Consider the following 22,306-nt stretch of genomic DNA (forward strand, 5'->3'; position numbering starts at 1 on the left):
CCAGCACTTCGGGAGGCTGAGGCCGGTGGATCACCTGAGGTCAGGAGTTTGAGACCAGCCTGGCCAACATGGTGAAACCACATCTCTACTAAAAAAAAAAAATTAGCCAGGCATGGTAGCACACACCTGTAATCCCAGCTACTCGGGAGACTGAGGCAGGAGAATTGCTTGAACCGGGAGGCAGAGGTTGCAGTGAGCTGAGATCACGCAACTGCACTCCGGGCTGGGTGACACAGCGAGACTCCGTCCCAAAAAAAAAGAGAGAGAAAGAGAGATAATGCTAAGAACAGTGAAAAGACAAACAACGAAATATAAGCATTAAGAAAAAATAAGTATTGAGAAATTATTCTCAATACTTACATCGGACAAAGGACTTGTATCTGGAATATAAAAAAAGAAGTCTTAAAATTGTAAGACAACAAACAATTCAACTTAAAGCCTGAGCAAAAGAGCTGAATAGACACTGCCCAAAAGAAAATATCGGATCGCCAGTAAGCACATGAAGAAATGGTTGGCACCATTTGGCAACAGGAAAATGCAAATTAAAACCACAATGAGGTACCTCTATACATCCACCTGAATGGTTAAAATTAAAAATTAGGCCGGGCGCAGTGGCTCACGCCTGTAATCCCAGCACTTTGGGAGGCCAAGGAGGGCGGATCACCTGAGGTCAGGAGTTCGAGATCAGCCTGGGCAATACGGTGAAACCCTGTCTCTACTAAAAATACTAAATTAGCTGAGCGTGGTGACACTTGCCTGTAATCCCAGCTACTCGGGAGGCTGAGGCAGGAGAATCTCTTGAACCTGAGAGGCGGAGGATGCGGTGAGCCGAGATCGCGCCATTGCACTCCAGCCTTTGCAAGAATAAATCTCCGTCTCACCAAAAAAAAAAAAAAAAATTAAAAATTATTTTGAGCCCAGGAGTTTGGGGCTGCAATGAGCTATGAGCACACCACTGCACTCTAGCCTGAACAACATAGCAAGACCCTGTCTCTACAAAAAAACAAACAAACAAAAAAAATCCCAGCACTTTGGGAGGCTGAGGCAGGAGGATTGCTTGAGCCCAGGAATTGAATGTGAGACCAGCCTAAGCAACATAGTGACCCCCAGTCTCTACAAAAAATAAACAAACAAAACTAGTCAGGAGTGGTTGTACGCACCTGTATCCCACCTACTCAGGAGGTTGAGGTGGCAGGATCACTTGAGCCCAGGAATTCAAGACTACAGTGAGCCATGACTGTGCCACTGCACTGACAGCCTGGGCAACAGAACAAGATCTTGTCTCTTAAAAAAAAAAGATCTGACAATTTATCAAGTGTTGGCAAAGATGTAGAATAACTAGAGCTCTCATGTCCTACTGGTGGGAATGTAAAATGGTACAATGGTTTTTGAAAAACAGTTGGCAGTTTCCTGTAAAGTTAAACACATATTTCTCATATGACCGAGAAATTCTACTCCTAGGTATTTACCCAAAAGAAATGAAAACACATGTCCGCACAAAGACCTGTATGTGAATGTTCATAGCAGCTTTACTCAAAACAGCCATAAATGACAGCATATCCATACAATGGAATACTACTCAGGAATAAAAAGTAATGGGCTACCCACACATGCAACAAGGACAAATTTCAAAAACATAACACTGATCAAAAAAAAAGACAAAGAAGAGTATCCAGTACACTATATGATTCCACTTAGATGACATTTCAGAAAAGGCCAATCTAATCATCTAGTGATAGACAGTATATCAGTGATTGCCTGAGACTCTAGGCTTAGGGATGGATGAGCAGATGAGAATTGATTAACAAAGGTAACAAAGGCTGGGCGCGGTGGCTCACGCCTGTAATCCCAGCACATTGGAAGGCCAAGGTGGGCGGATCACGAGGTCAGGAGATCGAGACCATCCTGGCTAACATGGTGAAACCCCACCTCTACTAAAAAATACAAAAAACTAGCCAGGCGTGGTGGCGGGCGCCTGTTGTCCTAGCGACTGAGGGAAGCTGAGGCAGGAGAATGGCGTGAACCCGGGAGGTGGAGCTTGCAGTGAGCTGAGATCACGCCACTGCACTCCAGCCTGGGTGACCTAGCGAGACCCCGTCTCAAAAAAAAGAAAAGTAACAAAGGAATCCTGGAAATGTTCTGTATCTTTGTTGTAAAGGTAGTTACATGTAAAACACTTATCAAACTGTACACTAAAATGGGTGCATTTTCTTGATTTATATTCATAACTAAATAAAGTTGATTTTTTAAAAAAGCAAACAGCAACAAACCTATGCAACATTAAACAACACTAAGGCCCATGAGACTCCATATTCACTAATGTCCAAAATAACACTAATATCTCCACTTCTAAAGAGAGTATATGCTTGAATCTGTACCTAGTGCAAATTCACAGAAGTGACTACTCTATGGTGGGTAAACATATTGCAGCGTCTGCTACAGACAGAATGCAACTAAGATCAGAAACACATGTTATGCTGTGTCTTGCCACGTTATCTATTGATTGGAGGCAGCGTCTTGCTCTGTTGCCCAGGCTGGAGTGCAATGATGTGATCATAGCTCACTGCAACCTTCAACTCCTGGGCTCAAGCAATCCTCCCACCTCAAACTCCTAAAGTGCTGGGTTTACAGGTGTAGGCCACATCACTTCAGAGCAGTTCCACCCCTGTTACTTGTCTTATCTGCTAAATTTACCCAGCTAACAAGATTCAGAGGTGAATTCAAAATATTTCTTATGATCTCCATTTATGTTTTGGAGCTTCTTTTCCCAAGAAACACCAAATAACTGATCTTAACCTATAAAAGTTTTCTATCTCAGAGACACATTTGCCTCATTGCAAATAATTAGATTAGTCGTGCTTCAGTCATAACATCGGAAGTTGCTAGGCAACCAGAAGCGAGTTAATCAGAAAATGAATCATCAAAGACACGGCACGCAATCTCCTTTTACGGGTGTCTCATTCTTAAAACACTTTCAAGGAAACAGAAGCAAATATTTGTCTACTCGTATGGAATTTATATGACGCAATCCAATTCTTACTATTGGTATTTGACACACAAAACATTCACATTCGCTTGGTATCTTCACTCACAGGACAAAGCCAGACGGTATAGCAAATCTTCATAATCAAAAAATGACACTCCTGGGCCAGGCGCAGCGGCTCATGCTTGTAATCCCGGCACTTTTGGAGGCTGAGGCAGGTGGATCACCTGAGGTCAGGAGTTCGAGACCAGCCTGGCCAACATGGTGAAACCCTATCTCAACTAAAAAATACAAAAATTAGCCGGGTGTGGTGGTGGGCACCTGTAGTCCCAGCTACTTGGGAGGCTGAGGCAGGAGAATCGCTTGAACTCGGGAGGTGAAGGATGTAGTGAGCGGAGATTACGCCACTGCACTCTAGCCTGGGGTACAGAGCAAGACTTGGTATGAAGGAAAAAAAAACAAAAAATGGCACTCTTGAAATAGGACTGGTCTTTTTTGTTTTTTTAATTTTTTCCTGACTTCATTTAAGGCAGGGATTGATCATTTGACAACCCTTGGGGTGGATGTTTATTCAGAGCACCAGTATCAAGCAAAGGAAGGCTCCATGCAGGTTTGTGAGGTGCCTGTCTGGGTGTCTGTGTGTGTGCACCTCCTCACCAGCCTGGTCCTTTATGCAGCACCTTCTGTCTAGCCACACTGGTCCCCTGTGGTCTAACCAACCCCTGCCTGATCTGTCCAGATTCCACACTGCACAGCGCTGCACCCTGGCATGGGTTCCGAAGACTGCTGCTTCCTGCTTCCTGCTTCCCGCCCTGCACTAGTCCCAATCACTGGCACGCAAAAGTGAACAGATCTGGAGGGCTTCCACCTTCCAGTGGCTTACTTTGCTGAAACCAGTCCATTTTCACAAACATCCAGGCTGACTGTCACTTAGGGACACCCTCAGGCCAAAATGAACCTGGAGACATGGTTTATTTAGCCCACATTTTGAACCAGTTGCAACACTTAAAAATTGAGATATTTCATATCACATTTCCTGCCTCTTTCGAAGAAGCAGCAACTCTTTCCACACAGCAGTAATGGGCTGCAGCCAAGTAGCCACCCTCATCCCGTGGAAAACACGCTCCAGCTGGCCCTATGTGTCCCCAGCAGCCAGCTGCACTCTGTGCCGCCTCTCCTGCCCCCTCTCCTGGCCTCTGGGTTAGAGACCACTCATCTCAGCCCTGGCAACAAGCCTGGAATCCATCCAGCCATCCTCCTCTGGGGCCCTGATGATGCATCCTTCCAGTTAGGTCCAAACTGAGTCTAGTGACACTGACTCTCAGAACAGAAGGGGACCATTTTGGTAGTTCCTCAAAAAGTTAAACAGAGAGGGCCAGGCGCAGTGGCTCCCACCTGTAATCCCAATACTTTGGGAGGGGCCGAGGTGGGTGGATCACCTGAGGTCAGGAGTTTGAGACCAGCCTGACCAACATGGTGAAACCCCGTCTCTACTAAAAATACAAAAATCAGCCAGGCGTGGTGGCGAGCACCTGCAATCTCTGCCACTTGGGAGGCTGAGACAGGAGAATTGCTTGAACCCAGGAGGCGGAGGTTGCAGTGAGCCGAGATCAGGCCATTGCACTCCAGCCTGGGCAACAGGAACGAAACTCCGTCTCGAAAAAAAAATTAAACAGAATATATCACCCAGCAATTCCACTCCCAGGTATAAACCCAAAAGAACTGAGAGCAGGGACCCAGATATGTGTGTTCCAATGATCATGGCAGCATTATTCACAATAGCCAAAGGCTGGAAATAACCCAGGTGTCCCTCAATAGACAGATGGATAAACAAAATGTGGCGTATGCAATTTAGGGGATATTATTCAGCCAAAAAAAAAAAAAAAAAGGTATGAAGTTCTGATACATGTTGTAACATGGATGGACCTTGAAAACATTACGCTAAGTGAAATAAAAGCCAGACACAAAAGGACAAGTATTGTATGATGTCACTTGTACGAAATATCCAGAATAGGAAAATTCATAAAAATGGAAAGTAGAACAGAGGTTACCAGGAGCCACGGCGAGAGGGGAAGGGAAATTATTTATTCATTGTTACAGAGTTTCTGTTTAGGATGCTTAAAAAAAAAAGTTTTGGAAATAGAGAGTGAAAATGGTTGTAAAATAGTGTGGGTGTAATTTACACCACTGAATCAGAGACTTAAAGGTGGTTCTAATGGCAAACTTATTTTATAGATATTTTATCACAATAAAGAGAGAAAGGGAGAGAGAGAAGAAGTCAGGATCTCAGTCCCTTTATTCTCACAAAGCTCCCTGTCCTCTATGCAATTAGCCACCCCCCCCACCCCCCGCCATCAAGCAGCCCTGCAGACCAGGGGGAGCGAAGGGACAGCTTGCACCGGCAACCGAGGGGTCTCGCTGTGCTCTCCTCGGGGTCCCTCCCTGCTGTCCCTGCGTATCACCAAAAGAGGCCACTCAAGGGACTTCTCAGAACAAAAGTCGTTTCCAAGGTGACTTTCCACCTACTTCTCCTGCTAAATGATTTTAAGTTCTGCTTAGGCATCCACTCAGCTACAACAAGAGTGTGAAAGCCACCACTTTCTGCACACCCATTCAATGCCGAGTACTGCTGGGTGCTGTGGACCCAAGATCCCCAGTCCTTTCCAGGCAACACCCCTGCATCATTAGCACCGTCCACAGCAGAAGAAACGGGACCCCAGACAGCATTAATGACTGGCCAAACCACACAGGCAGTATACCGCAGAGCCGGAATTTGAACCCATGAAACCAAATCTGTCTGGCTCCCAAATCCTTGCTCTAATTCCTATCCCACAGTCCTCACAAAGAGACCTACCTAACCCAAAATGCAGCAAATTAGGAAATGCCTATTTACTACAATCAAAATGCTGATGGTATCACAAGTACATAAACTCAATATGCAACTATCAATAAACATAAAATGGATGTGCATGGCTCAGAGCTGGGGATGGAGTGGGAGGGAGAAGAGCAGTGGGCAGGGGTGGGAGCAGAGTGTTTGGTAAAAGAAACTTGAATTTGGCCGGGTGCGGTGGCTCACGCTGTAATCCCAACACTTTGGGAGGCGCAGGCGGGCAGATCACCTGAGGCCAGGAATTCGAGACTAGTCTGGCCAACATCGTGAAACTCCCTCTCTACTAAAAATACAAAAATTAGCTGGGCATGGTGGAGGGCGCCTGTAGTCCCAGCTACTTGGGAAGCTGAGGCAGAAGAATCACTTGAACCCAGGACTTGGAGGCTGCAGTGAGCCGAGATCACAGGCCACTGCACCACTCCAGCCTGGGTGACAGAGCAAGACTCCCTCTTAAAAAAGAAAAAAAAAGAAAAAGAAACTTGTATTCGAACCTTGAAGCTACCACCCATTAGCTATGTCTACTTAGACAAGGCTGTGAGAGGACACTTTCCCAAAGAAACAAAGCAGGTAAGTGAGCTACTGCTGACCTCACCCCTATCCGCTTTCTGCAGGAAAGAGGTGTCATATTCACAAGGCTTCCGTAATGGAAGGACTGTGGGCAGAGGTAAGAGAACCCAAGAGCAAGGAAGGGGTGGCAGAGCACTGAGAACCAGCAAGGGACTGAAGCAGCAAGAGGTGGAGCTGCTAATGGCAAATAATATTAATACCTCGACCTCTCTCAATTCCTGCCATCAGTCTCCTGCCGGTGCAGCCAGTGATGAGAAGCACCCAGAGTTAGGAGCACGGGAGCCCAGGGATGGGCTGACAGGTGAACAGTCCAGGGGCCAGCACGTCTAGCTCGGTGGCCTCGCTGGTTATGTGGCCCCTCTCACACCCAGCCCTGCACAATTCTTAGTCCCAGCAACAACATGAATTTCTACAAGGCCTGATCTGGCGATGAGTCCAAACTGATTCTGCAACTCCAAAGGACTTAGGATTGATGTCATTGGCTATCTAACTCCTAAGAACATGAGTTCCTCCAGGGCTGAACTTGCCACAGTGCTTTCCAGATCCCCAACACCTGGGACACAGTAGGCACTCAATAAATGTCTAGCAAACGGTCTTCCTTTTATAATGTAAAGTGATAGCTCAGCCTCAGATGCTGAAAGGCCCAGGATTTACTGCATATTTTTGTTACCTGCCAACTAGCGAAGACCACAAAAGGCTTGAGTGGAACAGTAAAAGCGGGGAGTGAATAAGTCATTTCTAACAAGGCTGGTTTTATAGGCATCACACCTCCACCAGGCCAAATAGGCTCATTGTAGAGGTGGAATCTATTCTGCAAGGGCAGAGACCAAAGAGAAAGCCAGGGTCAGCTTTAACGGCGAGGGCGGCTCTACGGGGCAGCTCAGCCACCGCCTCCACAATAAGAGATGCGAACTTCTACTGCCGGCGCTCGTGGGTGAGGGACCAACACCCGCAGGAGTCTCTGGGGCCTTCATCAAGCCTGCCCAAGGCAAACGCCCGCCATTTGTCTCAGCCCAACACAAACAGGCTTCTGACAAAGCAGGCAGCGTGGGGGTGGAGGGCATGGAAAACACTGGGGTTGAGCCCTGGGGGCCCACAGGCAGCCCTGCCTGGTGCACCCAGAGGTGGCCCATCCTAGCCAACATGCATACCAATGTGGCATGTTCACACGTTCCCTTCCTTCGGATGTTGACATGTCCCCCGGCCCCACCACCCTCAGCTATTTGCCTGTTACCTGCCGGCCCCACCTGGGCCTCTTGTGTGGACAGGGGACTCCGGCACAGGATCCTGCCCTCGGGTCTGCCACCACCACCTGTGAGGCCGCAAGAGGCACTCCCTGGGCTGACCTCAGCTTCTTCATTTTTCTAACGAGAAAACGAGAACATCTCTCTCTGGCAAAACGGAGCTTCAAGATTCAATGTTTAGCCTCCACTGTTTAATTCTCAGTTGAAATTTAACATCGTGTTAGGATGCCAGGGTTAAAATACATGTTACCTGAAAAGAGAGAAGCAGCCCCATATCAAGAGGCTAAGAGCTTTCTGCTCCAGGGCCTTATCTTAGCAAAGGTTCACTGGTCCAACCGGCTGTCACCATGACACTCAGGAAAATCCAGAGAATCCCAGGGAACAACACCTGGCCAAGCCTGGCAGGAGAGAGGGCAGTGGCGTCTAACACTGCCCTATGTGTCCAAGGAGAGGGAGGGTCTAAGCCCACCCACTCAAGGCCGCAGTCGAGCAGTTCCAGCTCGGAAGGCGCATTCGTTCATAGGGGAAAGGGGCTGACCGCCCAGTTTGTACACAGCAGAGTTTCTAAACTGAAAAGAGTTTTTAATAACACACAAAACAACTCCAACTTTTCCCTGAAACTCCATATGGCCAGTTTCCTCTGGCACGTCCACAGCTGATTCTTCTAGAAACTGTTTAACATGATTGTTAAGAATAACCTAACAACCCGTTAGGTTATTTATCCTGCTCTTCCAGAAAACAGAGCTGCACTGTGCGGGCAGTTGCTTGGGCAGAGAGGGTTTTGCACTGCCGGCCTGTCCCTGGGGTCTCTCGGGGCTCTCAGTGCACAGGAGCCAAGGAAGCAGCTCCCAATCCATTAGCGGGAAAAGCCAAAACACTTTGCAAGTGTCCAAATAAAATGTGCTTACTAAATATCTACTATAAGCAAAATACTGGGAAAGGGATACAAAGATTAACAACATATGGTCCTTGCTTTCAAATCATCTTGCATAACAGTTTAATGGGGAAAACAGATATTTATACAAATAATACAACAACAGCACTTATACAAACCACCTAAAAAAAATTCCTATGGAAGTGACTGGATCTAAGGTTCCAAGTCACAATACCTGGGTTAGGAAACTGAAAGAAAAAATTCAAATCCTATACCCGTGACGTGATCATCTGTGGAATTTTCCTGGATCAGAGCGGTAGAATCCCTTTGTTGAGTATAAAAGATCAACTATTTGTCCTCATAGCATCTGGCTGTAAGATTTTTTATGTTCTGTAATTTAAGACTTTTAAGAGATAGAGTCTTGCTTGCTCAACATGTTGCTCAGGCTGGAGTGCAGTGGCACGATCACAAACTCAACTCCTGGGCTCAAGCGAACCTCCCATCTCAGCCTCCCAAGTAGCTAGGACTATAGGTACACACCACCATGCCTAGTTAATTTTTTTTTAAACCTTTTGTAGAGGTAGGGTCTCGCTGTTTGCCCAGGCTGGTCTTCAACACTTGGACTCAAGCGATCCTCCCACCTCAGCCTCCCAAAGTGCTGAGATTACAGGCATGAGCCACTGCAACTGGCCAATTTAAAACTTAAAATCTTACTACTCTAAGAACTTTATACACATGTGCTTTATCAATGCTGGTTCATGTGAAGATGGAATATCCCCCTCAACCCCGTAGGGTGATACACAGCCATATGGAACCATCACTAACTAGTAAGCTACTGCTTTTACTTCAAATAAAACAAATACTCCCAGGGCCAAGTAGAAACTAGCGCCGTTCTCTTGACAACTCCTGGAAGCAAAGATGTCAAAGCCTCCCACTCTTTGAAACAACCCCCGATAGAGTCTGGGCTTTGTGGTTTACTTAAAGGCAGTAACATTTGCATCTTCAAAACAAAAACAAAAGGCCCTCTTCATCAGGAAAATGTGGCAAAAGGTTCACCAGTGGTAAATCCAGGTGAAGGCTGCATGGGGCTTACAGGGTTGGTGTACGACTCTTTTACCTTCTCTTCAGTTTTAATTTTTTTTAACAAAAAATGGGGGGAGAAATAAAGGATTTTTCCCAGAAGTTTGAAAGGCCCTGCCAGCTCCTACATGAGCTGTAGATTTTTGTTCTGCTGTTAATCACGGAATCATCAAAGAAACAGCCTTCATAAAGAATCAAAAAGCAAAACGGCAAAGAAGAACACCTTTTAGCTTTTCGATCTGAACAAGCCTTCGTGCTGCCTGTGCTGGGGAAGCGTTGCTGAACCATTCTGAGGCAAGAACACCTCCCTGAAAAACCACAGATTTCCATCCTCACGGAGCCGTCCCTCCAGAGGCCCAGATCTTGTACGACCCAAATGCAGGGCGCACTTTCCCCGAGTACAAACCCCAGTGCGTTTCATGAAGCTGTTCAGTATACGCGGAATCAGTGCATTAATAACAGCTTATTGGCACCAAATGAAAAACACACAAGTCTTAATCTTAGGTCTTGAATTTTGTCCAGGTCCTACGTCATACCTGGCTGGAAGGCCTACAGCCGTAAGCATGCTTGGTGACTGGAGGCTGTGTAGTGAGACCTGAGTTTTGAAACCAGGATTGGTAGCTTAACAAAATTTACTGGTTGTAGAAAAAGTAAACTCGCCTCCAGGGAGGTGAGCTCAGCCTCACCATTCTGACAGCAGCCCCTGGTGGCCAGTTTAGTAAAAAGTGTTGGCTCTGATGCTGAAAGCTCGGACCTTCCCTTCTTAATGAAGGTCGCTGCAAGCAGACAGGCCATTCTAGGTAACAGCTGGGGGTGACTGGGGAAGCTGCAGAAATCCAAACGAAGGTGCGACTTTGGGCCATGTAAATCATTGGATGATCTGTCTCTTGCATTAAAAAAAAAAATGAAGTACTTTCTTTCAAAAGTAGAAAAATAAATAAAGAGAACTGTTTTAAAAGGGCTCGAGTCACAAGGCAGATAACACATACTCAGTTTGAAAGTAATCTCATTCCATACTTGCATAGAAAGCCTTTAAATATTCAAGGAGCACAGATTCCTGCACAAAATAAAGCCCAGCCTGTCTACTTTCTTACACAGCACCCCACGGTACACTAACTCCTATGTACTGAGTGCCGGAAATTCTTCCTGCGATGTAAGGAATTGCTCCATATGGCAGAAACTTCTAGAAAATGCTGCGACCATTCATTCAGAGAACAAAATTAAATATTCAGGATTGTAGGTGAGGCCTGATTTCTAGTGCCACAGATTCACACCATTTCACTGGATATAAATAGAGGAATGATCAGAGGCTGACAGTTGGCTTCAAAGGCAGAGAGGGTAAGAAGGAGACGCCATCAGCTTCAAGCCAACTTCTTCGTAAGGTGCACTCTGTCCTCAGCCGTCAGAGAACAATCTGGAAACAATCTGCTGAGCAGCTGCTCTCATCAACAAACTGTTTATTGTAAGAAAGTGGCTGGGTCAAAGGCTAAACATCAACCCGAGCCGAAGGCATACAGACCAAAAATCAATACCGTCCCTGCTAAAGAGACCCAGGACTTAGCATGCAGAAAAGAGTGAGTGAGGAACTCATGTTTAGTTTTGAAAGAGTGAGAGTTGGAACAAAACCCCCATATTTCAACATTCAGGGTTCTTCTGCATGTTATTCCAACTGACCACTTGCTGCTATTTGCAGAATGGCCTGGTCATGGGGGCTAAAATGTGGCATTCAACAGGGACATAGAAATCAACGTTGCCCAAAAAGTTACAGGGCTTTACATCAGTTGTTTCTTTCTCACATTTGATTTGCAACAGGACCAATGTACTCATTATACACATGTGCTTATTATACACAATGCATACATACTACAGTCCATCTTTATATATGTCTAATCAGAAACTGGAAGGCTGACTGGACATGAGATTATATGAATAGATTATTTCATTTTAGGTATGACAGTGGAATTGTGATTATGTTTTTAAACAGAGCTCGTATCTTTCAGAGACACATACTAAAATATTCACAGATGAGAGAACTGAAACGGTATCTGGGAATTCTTTCCAAATAATATTGGCGGAGAAGTGGGTAGAAAGAAGTGAAATAAGATTGGCCATAAATGGATAACTGTGAAGGAGAGTGATGAGTACAAAAGAATTCACTGCATTATTTATATTTACTTTTGTATATTTGAAATTTTCTATGAAATGTTTTCTTTTACTTTTGTGTAAAGTTCAACAGTCACTTTGAAAGAAAAAAAGTTTTCTTAAATATAAGAAAAGTATTAAACTACCAAGGGAAATTAATTAAGTCATACGTCATGGTATTGCTAGGTATCCAATTTGATGTTTTTGAGCAATGTCCGAGATATGGTTGTTATGTCCTGAGTTGAACGACGGAGAAGTAGAAAGAGAGGCTCAAAGTGTTCCCACTGCATACGTGCTCCAGCAAGCCAGCATGTGACACACACACAGACAAGACGGTTTCCTATGGTTTAACTGCATTATGGAGCATGAGGACATACATGAGCTGCTAGGAAAACCCAACTGTCATAAATAATGGGAACCAAGTTGTTAAAAGACAAGTTGCCATACAAATTTTGAAAATACAATTTTTTTATAAATTTGAGGCTTAACTGCATTATGGAGCATGAGGACATACATGAGCTGCTAGGAAAACCCAACTGTCATAAATAATGGGAACCAAGTTGTTAAAAGACAAGTTGCCATACAAATTTTGAAAATACAATTTTTTTATAAATTTGAGGCTGCTATTGATAATTCTTAAATTAACAGCAAAATTAGAGAATTAGCCTGAAATAAATAAAAATAAACAGATAGCAAAACATTCTTTCACTGTGCTAAAATTAACTGTGAAGATGTATCTATGATTTTAACTTGTCCCAATATAAAGATGAAAATGGTAATAATCACAAATTCTTAGAAAAGAATGCATTCAAGGGAACTGCTTAAAAAGTTAAAAAAAATCTTTTTAGTCTACTTGCTTTACCAAGACCAGCATAAATACCACAGAGAGTCCTGGAAAGGATGAGAAAAGTCTTCGTGTCTACTCTCCCTCCCAACAGAATAGAGAAGGGTTTGGCCATGAGAATTTGGTGACCTACCAGGCATGGTAGCTCATACCTGTAATGCCAGTACTTTGGGAGGCTGAGGTGGAAGAATTGTCTGGGCCCAGAAATTTGAGACCAGTTTGGGCAAAAAAGTAAGACTCCATCTCTACAAAACATAAAAGTAAATTAGCTGAGTATGGTGATACGTGCCTGTAGTCCCCGCTACTTGGGATGCTGAGGTGGGAGATCACCTGAGCTCAGGAGTTCAAGGCTGCAGTGAGCCATGATCGTGACACTGCACTCCAATCTGAGTGACAGAACGAGACCCTGTCTCAAGAAAAACAAAAAAGACACCCACCCTAGTGGGAAGGTGGGGCAGATGGGGATGGTTAATGGATGTAAAAAAAAAAAAATAGAAAGAATGAATAAGACCTAGTATTTGATAGCACAACAGGGTGACTACAGTCAATAATAATTTAATTGTACATGCTCAAATAACTAAAAGAATATAATTTGTTTGTAACATAAAGGATAAGTGCTTGAGGAGATAGGTACCCCATTTTATATGGTGTGATTATTATACACAGCATGCCCGAATCAAAGCATCTCATGTACCCCATAAATGTATACACCTACTATGTACCTAATAAATTAAAATTTTAAAAAATGTTAAAAAGCCATCTACCCAGACAAACTCATCTGGCCAATCTGAGACACTACACCTAACTCCAACATCACAGAAGGAAATAATACACAGAGGAAAACCTTCGAAATTATAGACCTTTGACCTTTAAAGCATTTTATGAACTAAAAAGCTACAGGAAAACTTAAATCCTGAAATGTATCAAGGTTGCCTATGGGAAGTAATAATCTAGACAATCCTAGGCAGTCTGGCTATCCCCCATCCCTAAATTAACCATCATTTTTTAATTTATGAAACTACTGTTTGCTATTTCTTTTAAAAGGTATGTTTTCTTATTCATGGAAATTAAAAACAGGAAGGGGGATCAATAGTGCTCTACGTAGGATTCATTTTTGTTCAGAAAAGAGAGCAACTTACCAAATGTTTACCTAGCGCATACAAAAGCAAACTCAGTAAGTTTTCTGAGAAGAATATTCACTTTTGGCCAGGCACAGTGGTTCACGCCTGTAATCCCAGCACTTTGGGAGGCCGAGGCGGGCAGATCACAAGGTCTGGAGTCCGAGACCAGCCTGACCAACGTCGTGAAACCCCGTCTCTACTAAAAATACAAAAATTAGCTAGTTGTGGTGGTGGGTGCCTGTAATCCCAGCTACTCAGGAGGCTGAGGCCGGAGAATCGCTTGAACCCGGGAGGCAGAGTTTGCAGTGAGCCGAGATCTTGCCACCGCACTCTAGCCTGGGCAACAGAGCGACACTCCGTTTCAAAAAAAAAAAAAAAGAACATTCACTTTCAACTTTAATTTTTTAAACTTTTCCTTAATGCATGTAAGAGGCAGGTTGATTTAAACTAAAAGTATTTATAGACCAGTGGCTCCGGAAAGCCTCATGGTGTGTGAAACTGACGATAAGGGTCCTACGATACGCATGTTCAGGACCCAGCGATCTAGCTGACTGCTGATGCGCAACGCTGTTCTCCTTTCGCTCACACCTAGAATCTGAATCTCAGCCTCGGAGGTGCAACAGCACAGTGCCAAAGCAGCCCTCCTCTTCACCCACAGCCTCTGTCCCCTGCACTCAGATACACATGCCAGAGACCCGCCAGAGACACAAACAGCTACGTAACAAAATTGTGCTGTGAACCTCCCTGTGTCAAGAGAAAGTCCATTTCCCTTTTACCAGAAATCCAGTCCAGACCCGCTACTCTAAGTCTTCTCTCACTCTCAGGGAGTAATGACCGCTCCACAAAGGCACATTCTATCTCAACAATCTTATGTTTTTTTGTAGTTCTGGTTAAAACAGACATATGCACTTAAATAAATATATAAATGTATATGCATATATATTACATAATAACTATATGTATTCATATGGTTGAAATTTTAAAAACTCAAATACCCTTAAAAACATCGATTAAAACAGACTCTGTTGTTTTAAATTAAAGACATGTTCTGCGATTCACAAAGTAAAATTTGAGTTCTAGAACTTTTTTGTAAGGGACAGTGGCTCCAATGATCAACGAGAACTGAAATTATACTCTTTAACTCCAATATTTCTTTTTTAGAAAAAAAATATTTATTTTATTGACAAGTAAAAAATATGTACATTTCTGGTATACCACATGATGCTTTGATGTATGTGTATGTTGGGAACGTAAACTCCAGTATTCCTTCCACTGATTCTATTATTAAACGAAAGTCTAAAACCATTTTAAGAAAGGAAATACCCATGACACTAGCAGAGGGATAATGTAGAATTGTACTGGAAACATGCAGTACCTGGACAGCTGTGTGGCCAAACTCGGCACGTAGTACCTGGAGAGACGCAGCCACACACATGCAGCTACAACAAAATGAAGAAATCGGGAAGATCTCTCAGAAAAAAGGAGCCTTCCCTTTTTATCTCCAGGAGAAAGTGCCTGTGGGACAGAGAGACGGACTAACCTTGGCTGAGTTTTCCTGCTTTCACGAGGAAGCCTGTGCAATCCTCCTGGTGCTGCCCAGCATCGGCTGAGCTCCAGCAGAGGAGCACTCTCCTCGCACCCCAAGCTGTTTCTCCCCTTCCCACTCAGGCGGGGGAAACGGAGGATTAAACACCACTCAGGTCCACAAACTGCCTGTCAGTTTTGAGCCCCCCGAAACACTATGAACATTTTTCCAAGACCGTCAGTGCAAATCTCTGGGCGGCACTCTCAAATCACGAGCAATGCATGGAAACAAAATGTGTTCCCCAGCTATAATTCACATCCCAGGAACTGAAGGAGAACGTTTATCAAATGGGATTCGGGTCTCAGACCCCGACATTCCTGAGCTGACACTGCCAGCTCCGCGGCCCGGGAGCGCCAGACTCAACGGTTCCCTGTCATCGCAAGGTGCCCCACCGCCGCACCCACCTCCAACTCTAGTCCTTGGCCCTCCACCTGATCACAGGAGCCCTTTGATCATGCTCTCTAACCCGGCACCAGTATGGGCTTATTCCTAGGACGTGTTTTTTTGAACTTGGGAGACAAAAATCCGCACGTGAGAATGTTCTAAGCCCTTCTGGAGACAGCCTCCACCGACTTACCCGGGAGGTGAGGCCAGAATCCGAACCCGCTCACACATGGCAGCTATTAGGAAGCCCGGGTAGGAGACAAAAAGCATGTGGTCTTGGAGGATTTTTTTATTCCAAAAGAGGCCGTTTCCCATCCACAAGTTTGTGACTGCATAAATGGTGGATATAAATAGATGGAGGTAAAGAAAACCACGCTTCTTAGATGGGATGCTATCCCAAGAAGGCAAGTGTTGAGCGGGAATGTTCCCCCGGCCTCGGAGACCTTATCACCCCTTCCCCAGGCCAGACAGCAAAGGCCGCAACGCACAGAAGCCAGAATCATCACAAAACTAATTAAATGTGGAAAACAACAAAAGCGTTTGTGCAGATTTCCCACAAGCACACATCTCTGCCCTGGGTATTTACTCTGCAGGCGCTGCTTTGAGGCACACTTGTGGAAACAAGACTCAAGTAAAAAGACAGGACACACAGTAGCTGAAAAGCCTTCTCCCCACAAAAATAAAACATTCTAAAGGGAGCACAGGAAAACCCCCCAAGTATGATTTCTTTTGCAATTCAACGTCAAAACCCGTCATGTCGCCTTTTGCTATGGGTATTATGTTTGATAACAGGAAGTCAGTCAAAATGGACAAAAAATTTCCAGTGTAGGTGAAGGGCGAAGGAAGAAAGAAAGGAGAGAAAGAGGTATATGAAAGACCCTTAAAAACATTCATAGCTATAAAAGCTTTTAAATGTTTGCTTTAATCTGCCAGCTGCCTTTAGCCGGTGCCGTATTGTAAAACAGCCGCACAAGACCACAGCAGCCACATGTCAAAAGCTATTCAAGGTGCACCTGGAATTCTGACTTCCTCTCTAATTTGGATCTCTAAAAATTATTTTTAAACTTTATTTTAAAGTTATGCCTGAAGCTTCTCCATATCTATACATTCGAGACTCAGAACTAGGATTAAAAGTAGGAGAAGGGGAGGATTCCACATCAAATACTATGCTAAAAAATGGCAGGCAAAGATATTTTTTAAGTGGAGAATTCTAATTAACTCATTAGAAAAATACATGAAGCCAATGCGGTGGTTCACGCCTGTAATCTCAGCACTTTGGAAGGCTGAGGCGGGAGGATCACCTGAGGTCAGGAGTTTGAGACCAGCCTGGCTAACATGGTGAAACCCTGTCTCTACTAAAAATACAAAAATTCGCCAGGCATGGTGACGGGCACCTGTAACCCCAGCTACTTGGGAGGCTGAGGCAGGAGAATCGCTTGAACCCAGGAGGCAGAGGTTGCAGTGAGCAGAGATCACGCCACTGCACTCCAGCCTAGGCGACAAGAGCAAGACTGTGTCTCAAAAAAAAAAACAAACCAGAAACGAAAAATACATAAGCCTCTCCACTGTCCTGTAAGCCAGCTTCCTCTCCCGGGGGCAAGGACTCCTTCCCCACCCTGCCCTACTTATCAGGGTCACTGTGAGACCCACATGAGATGGCGACACAGGCAAAAAAGCTTGGTCAACTAGAACGCATGCCACAAAGATGAGGAATTATCCCTCGTTTTCCGGAAACTTCTGCAGCAAGGGCTTGTCCTTAGCGGGCACACAGATGTTTGCTATAGAAGGGGCCAGTTAGAGTAGGAGGAACAACTGTGTGGTATGTATGACTGAGTCTCAGTTTCTTCATAAAGCAACCAACGTCTGAAAAGCAGTTCCATCTCAGTATGTTCATGTATATCAAATCATCATGCTGCACACCTTAAATACATACAATAAAAAATAAATGTAACATAAAGGACTTCCCGGAGTAGAAGGGTCTGTACCCATTTTTTGATATGTTTACAAGTATCTAAACTAACCTTACCAATAAAACCTGCTTTTTATGGGGGGAAGAAGTTTCACAGTAAAAATTCGGGGTTAAATCAAAAGGAAATGTCATAACTAGTTTTTGTTTTTAAGGACATATTATCCATTCCACAACTCCCCACTACCAAAATCACACACACACACCCCCATGGTGATTGTGCCCGATTATTTCGGTAACAAACTCAGTTGTCGCCTCTTGCAACAGCTACATCTTGATCCCAAGGGTGAGGTAACTGGACGCAGGACCCCTGCTAAGAGTCCAGCCGGCTTCTATTTCTCAAGTCACCTACACACCATTAGCCACTGTTGGCCACGATGAACACCCACAAGGTTCCCAAGCTTTTTCATTTTGGAAAAAATCTTGTGCTCCCCAGATCCTAAGCAGATGTCCCAGGCTACGGGAGCAATGCACAAGCTCTCTAGTTCCCCAAGGGGAAGGTGCCAACCTTCCTGGGGGTGGCACATCCAGTTCCCCAAGGTAAAGGTGCCGACCTTCTTGGGGGTGGCACATCCCACCCTATTCTGCTTCCTCTGGCCTCAGTGGGGGGATAAAAAGGGACCCACTGGCAGGCAACTCTGCAGGGGTGGAGGGTGGGGGGCTGGCTCTGTCACACACACAAGTTCAGGCCCCAGCCAGTCCCAACCCACCAGCTGCCGCTCCCCGTGAGACCCTGCAGAGCGTGGCAGCCTGTGCTCTTTCTTTCTGCCATTGCTCTGGCAGAGATAAAATGGAAAATGGAACCCAGAGAAACAGAAACAAGGCAGCTAGCTTCTCAACTGGGAAAGAATGATGTTTTCTCTATAACATCAGATTTGACAGAAGATAAAATCTGTTAAAATGTTTCTATAAAATATAAAAGAATTATGTTTTTTCTGGCATTCTGTAAGGGAAAGAATTGTGTTTCTTCTATAAAATCAGTGTCTCTTGAAAACACTCATGTCCCAGCACAGTAAAGACGTATTGCTGCTAACTGCCTGTCACCCACTGGTGGCGGAAGATGTGGTGGCCACCAGGTGATCTCACCCAGGACACCCCACAGTGAGCCATGTGGTGTATCAGTCTCTCACCCACCAACATCTGCAGAGAGGAAGCCATGGAGAGGTCCCCATATATATGGCCTTGGAGAAACAGTTCAAAGGGCTCTGCCAAGAAACTGGAACATCCACGCAGTGGTAGGGCACTCAGGGGTACCTGTACCACCCACAGAAGCAAAGGGAGAGCTTCAGCTCGGAGGCCCCCACACACCAACTCAGAGCTCACAGTTAACCCTGGGAGTCACAGTTGTCACAGGCCATGAACAAGAATCACGTATTTTACTATCAAAGCGAACCCTTTCTAAATAATATGTCAAATATTAATATTAACCAAAGTATCGACACTTACATAAGATTCCCTGCCTCTTAACATTCAAGTGTGACCATGTGTGAGATGCCTTCAAAGTCCAGTGACACGCAGTCACTTGTTTTCAGTTTTTAATAACTAATCTGGCTTATTATAAAGTAATTAATAACAACTAATTTGGCTTATTATATACACAATCATTATAGAAAATTTGGAAAATACAGAGAAAGTTTTAAAAGATTATTAAAATCACCCTTAAGCACTCCATCAGAAATACATCCTATATATACCAGATTTCCTTCCTTCCTTCCAGTATTTTTCTTTTTTTCTTTTTGCAACAAGGTCTCACTCTCTGTTACCCAGGCTGGAGTGTAGTGGTGCAATCACAGCTCACTACAGCCTCAACTTCCCTGGCTCAGGCAATCCTCCTGCCTCAGCCTCTTGAGTAGCTGGGACTACAGGTATGCGCCACCATGCCTGGCTAATTTTTGTATCTTTTGTAAAGAATACAAAATTCTGCCAGGTTGCCCAGGCTGGTCTCGAACTCCTGGACTCGAGCAATCCACCTGCCTCGGCCTCCCAAAGCATTGAGATTATAGGCATGAGCCACTGTACCTGGCCCAGTCTTCTTTCCACAGAGATAGGTGTGTGGTAAACATGTGTTGGTGTGTTTGTTTTATGGTTTAACTTTTTGTCATTTTGCTGAGACCCAAATTTCAATCCTGCTCCTGGGAGGTTCAATTAAATGTGAAAGCCTTGGTCGGAGGAAGCCCAGCTCAGTCGCCCAGAGTCTGCACCTCAGCCAAGCCCTGCTTCCTCTTGGTGTCGTGCACAGTGACGCTGATGAAGTCACACATGACTGGGTTTTATAGTGGGAATCACACGCTACCATGGTGTTTGGGTATCGATGAAGGCCTCAGAGCACATCCTTCACAAATGCCAAGGGCTGACTGTCGTTGAGGCGAGTGTTTTTTCTCCTTGGGTCTTGGTGCTGTTCTTTCCAGTTATATCACAGTAACAGAGAAGCACATAAATCTTCTGCGCTATCCGTCATAAAGAGCAAGTGTCAAGGCACAGAACTGTGTAAACACAGCTGCTACGCAGTAAAACTATTTAGATAACTAGCGTATTTATTTTGCTCTTTCATATCCCATACTATAATAGTACCTAGGACACAGTAAATGTTGAATGAAAGATGAATATTATTAACTGGGACATTGAAACGATTTCTGCAGACCCAAAAGAAAGTGCCACCAATATAATGGAAAGCTATAAAATTATACTATGTGAAACTGATATAGAGAGAAAAAAATTAAATCTCTGAAGAACAACTTTATAGTTCTAGGGGCCTGTATGCCAGGCAGCCTAGCTCAGCAGCGACACCCTGTGGTAAGAGATCTTTGATTCCTGGCAACAGAGTATCTTGCAGGGCACAGGAAGCAGAAAGCCGGCCTAAGCATCCAATCCCTAAGGCAGGCGATGAGCCGAATGGACAGGCAGGATTTAGCAGATGACTAGGTGCCAAGATCCTCTCCATGGAACTTAATTCCATGGGGATGACTGAGATCTGTTAAGTAGGGATGCTGGAAAGAAAACCAAATATAAAGTACAAACCCAATTCCATTCCCAGTCTCTGTGGTCCAGATCTATAAACACTGACCCATAGCACAGTGACTAGGTACAGGAGGAATTCAGCTGCCTCTGGAAAGGCCATCTCAGGCAGTGCATATCTACCTTCAAATTCATTTGCACCATCATCCTTTAGAGAACTTATATTCCAAGAAGACATCATATAAAACTTTGAATTCTGCCATTTCCTTCTCCAGCAGTTTCAAGGACACCTAAGCAGAGTTAATAAACATTAAGAGGCCGGGCATGCCACGACTGTAATCCCAACACTTTGGAAAGCCAAGGCAGGCAGATTGCTTGAACTCAGGAGTTCAAGACTAGCCTGGCCAACATGGCAAAACCCTGTCTCCACAAAAAGTATTAAAAATTAGCCAGGCATGGTGATGCACACCTGTAGTCCCAGCTACTCGGGGGGCTGAGGTGGGAGGATCGCTTGAGCTTGGGAGGTTGAGGCTGCAGTGAGCCGTGACTGCACCACTACACTCCAGCCTGGGCAATGGAGCAAGACCCTGCCTCAAAAACTAAAAATAAACATTAAGAAATGAGGATATGTACAACATACACATACTCATTCCATTCCTTGGGCTGCCAAAGTAAAGCAGAATTCAGTCAGAAGTAAGTAGCTGAGAGGAAAGTAGTCCACAGTACAGATATTCAAGAAAATCAACAAGGCCAAGTGGAGGGCCCACAATAGGAAGTGAACATTTCTGAAAATAATTATTTTCCAAAGTTATTACGTAATAAGGGGCTTAGTAGGGAGTGTCCATGTATGTGTATACAGAGCAAATATTTGCTTTAATCATGTTCAAGCATTTCATTCCCAAAGTTTGTGAAGCGGGAAATGAATATTCCCTTAATTGATCAATGAACAGGTGAAAATGTATCACCTCCCACTGCCCCAGGCTGTTTAAAAAACTGGAAGGACAAAAGCGTGAAGCGTCTGTTGTGTGCTTGAATATAAGCAGACATATGATACAAAGCCCCGACTTGGGTATTTCAGGTTATACTCATCCTAAATACACCAGAAATGCCAAGAGTTAAAGACTTCCACTCACAGGAGAATAACCGGGGGCGGGGCCACTCTTCTATCCACTGCTCTGTCCAAGAGTCCGGAGGTCAAGTTCGAAGACCAGCATGATGTGAACTCTGAGAAAGGGCAGGGAGCTGTGCCAAGGGCAAGGCCAAGCCCCCTCACTCCCTGACTTCCCAGGCTGGGAGCCTCAGAGCAGGCACTCGCTAAGGTAGCCAGCCCCAGCCCTCCATCCCCAGGAAAAGACTGACAGAGAAGGTCCAGGGGAGCGGCAGTGCTCTCAGATTTTCTATCTGTCTTCTCCAAGTGAGCCCATCACACCCAGGTAGCTCATAGCTCTGCTCTCCTCCAAAAACTAAGGGACACAGTGTAACACAAAAGAAAGTGTCTCATTTTTTAAAAATGTTGGGATGAGAGGTATAATTTGTTCGTTTCAAGAGAAAGTAGGTAAGTTTAGTGTTTAAAGTCACCTAGACTATTGGATGTTTGCAGAAACTACATGGTTATGTCACTAAACTCACAAATTGGTCTGTTCAGAGAAGACAACAGAAATAGACAAAATC

General features: G+C 44.7%; 1 protein-coding gene across 6 annotated transcripts in view; it reads right to left on the reverse strand.

The window, feature by feature from the left end:
* Positions 1–22,306, reverse strand: part of HLCS (holocarboxylase synthetase) — a 248,020-nt gene that overhangs the window by 165,800 nt on the left and 59,914 nt on the right. The gene's annotated exons all lie outside the window — the stretch shown is intronic.

Source organism: Chlorocebus sabaeus, chromosome 2 (genome assembly GCF_047675955.1).
Source record: "Chlorocebus sabaeus isolate Y175 chromosome 2, mChlSab1.0.hap1, whole genome shotgun sequence".
NCBI lineage: Eukaryota > Metazoa > Chordata > Mammalia > Primates > Cercopithecidae > Chlorocebus > Chlorocebus sabaeus.